The following is a 3,835-nucleotide window of genomic DNA, read 5'->3' on the forward strand; positions in this document are numbered from 1 at the left end:
AGATCACCTACAGCATGTTTGTAGCACAAAGACAATGGGAAGAAAGAGAAAGATGTTTGAGAACAAACCACATTTTTTTAAAGCTTGGAAGACCTTCGCTTCCAAGTCTTCCAATAATTAGCCTCACTTTCTTGGCTGGTGTTAATTTGTTCCAAGTACTTGGGCTTTAGATCTAACCATGGGAACCTCGCTCCCTGCAGAAGTCTTGCCAACTGTTACTAGACATTTTACCACACACATGCAGGCCAAAAAAAGCACAGCTAATGATAGTGTTTTCTTTGCAATGTGCAATGCATTTGCTATAAGTTTTAATGAAGGAAGGAAAGCAGAGAAAACTTGCATGCATGTATGTGTGTGACCTAGGGTTGCCATCTCTGGGAGGGAAATTCCTGGAGATTTGAGGCAGCACCTGAGGAGGACACAGTTTGTGTCCCTGCATTGCAAAGGGAGAAAACAGAACAAACAAACAAAAGAACCAGAGAATAAAAAAAGCCAAATAATGGAGTCTCTTAAAATAACAAATTTTTAGATTTTAGATAGAGTACACTATAAAATGATTTTAAAAGATAGAACCCTTAATTAAAAGCCTAGGAAAACAAAATTGCTTTGGTGTGGCACCTAAAAGAAAGTCACCTAGGCATCTTGCAAGACTCAAGGGGAAGGGCATTTCACAGATGAGGTGCCACGACTGATCTTTGTCAGAGCTAGAGTTCTGATGGGGATTTTTGAAAAGGACAGCTTGTTTAGAGATTTTCAAAAAACCTGATTTGAAGGAAATAATACAGTGCAAACTCATTTGGGGGCAGGATCTGTGTGAAGTCCCCTCCCCAAAATTGATTATTTAGTGTCTTACCCCTGTGTTTATTGACCCGTGCAGAAGGGGGCAAAGGGTAGTAAATTGCATAAGTTAATTATGTGTTTTTTAAAGGAAACCTAAAAAAAATCAATCCTGAAGGTGTAATATATATTTATTCCATCTATTTCAGGTCCTGGCAAACACATTAGAGTGAATGTATATGAAAAGCATAAGAACTGTTTTGCTTTCCTTCTGCCAACTGGTAACTTACAACTTCTGCCACTCAATACCATCTACCAGGGTCCCTGTGGAAACCTAATGCTGCTGCTGTGAGAAGACTCCTAATTCATCATCAGGTTTTGTAGGAACTTGACATTCAAGCAGTATGTGTTAGTGTCCCTGTCACTACTCTCAGCTTGGCTGTATTACTAGGACACAAATATATCTTCTTTAATCACTCTGTCTGAGGATGAATTTTTGGAAAATTAATATTTATGATGTTTCCTCCATTTCTGTAAGCCCTTAGAGCCTTATAAGTCATTTGATGCCAAATGTGGTCGATGGTCCCGGCACAGTGCCCCACCACAAAAGCCACTTTTTTGCAAGTCTGCTCTGGGTCGAAAGTGGTTTACATCTAAGACAGCAGTATTTAGACTGAATTATTTTGTGGTACCTTGGAAGCCAACAGGAGAGATACCATATGTTGTAGAAATGCAGATTGAGGTCAATGTCTCCAAGGTCTGCCCTCATTTAAAAATGCTGACCATTTCCTGGCCACAGAAACCAGACTTGATATTCACGTACAGTTTGATTACATTACAGCATAAAATGTGGTCTTATTTGTTGTTGAACAGTTAGCACAGAGAGATGCCTCCAAAATTACAAAATATATTGATTTAGCAAACAAAACTGGAATCTCTTTTTCATAGCATTCTTCTTCTCAGCAGAGGTTCATCACACAGTCAAGGAGTAACCTATAGGATTCTGGCTTGGTATAACTCATTGAATTTTTATTTCTTTTGAAGTACCTTAAACATAAGAAACATACATTTAATACACTGCATAATGAGGAATTTGACAGCCTATAAATTAATGTGGACTCACTCTCACTTTGTGAAGTCAGTTTTAAACAAATGAACTGAACTGGATTTAATTGCATATGCCAATTAGGAGAACAATGAGAGGCTTCTCTTGCAGCTATCCCCAACATGGCACCTGTGGGTGTTATAGTACTTGCCAGTATATTTCCTGGTGCCTGTTTGCTCATTCCGCAAATCATCTGTTGTTCAAAACGCAGAGCCAGTTTTTGCTTTCCTTCCCTTTTCGGAGTAAGAGGATTTTTTAAAACAGAAGATTGCAGGAGGCATCATTCTTTGTTTCCAGGGACCACTGATTGTCAAATTCCTCCATCATAGGAGATCACTTTGCTTGGAAGCTCTGGAAATGTTGCGATCCCCCTCCACCAATGAGGCCACTTTCTGATTTGTCTTGATGTCCCTGTTAATTACTTTGTGGTTACACAACCATTTCTCAAAATATTAGAAGTCCTCGCAGGCTCAACACATTTGAGGACCCATGTGCTATTGATCTCAGCAAGTCTCCACAACAGCATAAGATCTAGCTCCTAATCTATGCTTGTAGTCTTGATCCCAGTGTATATATGTGTATGTGTACATGTATATGTTTGTATATATTTTGTATATAATACAAGAGATATAATTTTCCCTTATGTTCCTACTGAAAGCTGAAAGAATTGATATCACACACAGGATGCACAAGGTTCCTCGCCTTCCCTTTGGTGCCAACGTTCAGCAAAAAAAGGAAAGGAAAAGATCAAACATGGAAGGAACAGAAAATAGTGGAGTTGCTGTTGCTGCCGCCGCCTATGTCTAGGATAGACAAATGAGCATGAGGCAAAAAAAATGGGTTAGTGGATAATTACTTTCATCCCAGTTTTATTTTTATTCCCACAAATCCCAACCGCTTTTGAAGCCAATTTTCCTTTAATAAAATACACTATTAATGACTAGAGTGGAAGCCCTTTGTTCAAAACAATAGCTGGTTCTCCAGATGGAATTGTTTTGTATTCTGGGCAATATACATATATGTATATTTATGAGCATGGCCCCTGTTAGTCTATTTTGTAAATCAACTAAGTCATTTAAAAATATGTTGAACATGCGCTCTTCCTTTGAAATTAAATTTTTCTTGGTTTCTCCCCCTTCCTTTCAAGAGAAACTTCAGCCAAAAAGAAACAAGAATGATGTCTTCCCCATTGCTTCTGGAAGCCATTCATTTGGTATTTACGTTCATCAGAACATCACAGAGAAAGAACACAAAGAGCTACTGATGCCTACTGCCACTTAACACATATATCTTCAGAACACTTGGTGGCCATCTCACTTTGACCTTTTCCTTACTAGCTTGTGAGAAACTCAATCTACTGCATCTGTGGAATTTATTGATGGAGGGCCCTCATAATCAAGCTACCCACCAAGGAAATCTCATCAGTAACACTTCAGGTAACCCCTAACCACCTGAGGGCACAGTCATATGTTCTTTGATAACCAACTGTCTAGCAACTGCTACAGACACTGATTATAACTCTGGCCCTTTCTGCATGGGCCAATAACGACGCCCTGGGGATGGCAAAAACGCTGTCCCCAGGGAGCCATTCGCACAGGCGGCGCTGCCAAAATGCAGCAGCGCCGACCTGGCTCCCTCCCCCCTCCCCCAGGGCGGCCTCAGGCCGCCTCCAAAAACCTCCCTGCGGGAGGGAGGTTTTTGGAATACAGTGCATTCCTGGCGGCGCGGTACGAATGGCACCGCCCTGGAATGCGCTGTTGTCCCCGTCCTTCCCCACTCACCTCGTCGCCATTGTCGCCCTGCTGGCCTCTGAAGGCCCTCCCTCGCTGTCCTCCAACCCCTGGAGGTCGGAGGGCAGTGTGGGCGGGTCTACGGAGGCCAGCAGGGCAACGACGGCGACGAGGTGAGTGGGGAAGGACAGGGAAGAGGCGGGTTGGCCGGGCGACGGCGCTC

At 42.0% G+C, this 3,835-nt stretch overlaps 1 long non-coding RNA gene across 1 annotated transcript; it reads left to right on the forward strand.

Annotated features, from left to right (window-relative positions):
* The first annotated feature begins 995 nt into the window (after positions 1-995).
* On the forward strand, positions 996-3,312 carry LOC125427191. Its single transcript, XR_007243648.1, has 3 exons — positions 996-1,152; positions 2,566-2,722; positions 3,030-3,312. It is a non-coding gene; the product is annotated as an uncharacterized LOC125427191 (long non-coding RNA).
* Positions 3,313-3,835: the final 523 nt, after the last annotated feature.

This window comes from Sphaerodactylus townsendi, linkage group LG02 (genome assembly GCF_021028975.2).
Source record: "Sphaerodactylus townsendi isolate TG3544 linkage group LG02, MPM_Stown_v2.3, whole genome shotgun sequence".
Lineage (NCBI taxonomy): Eukaryota > Metazoa > Chordata > Lepidosauria > Squamata > Sphaerodactylidae > Sphaerodactylus > Sphaerodactylus townsendi.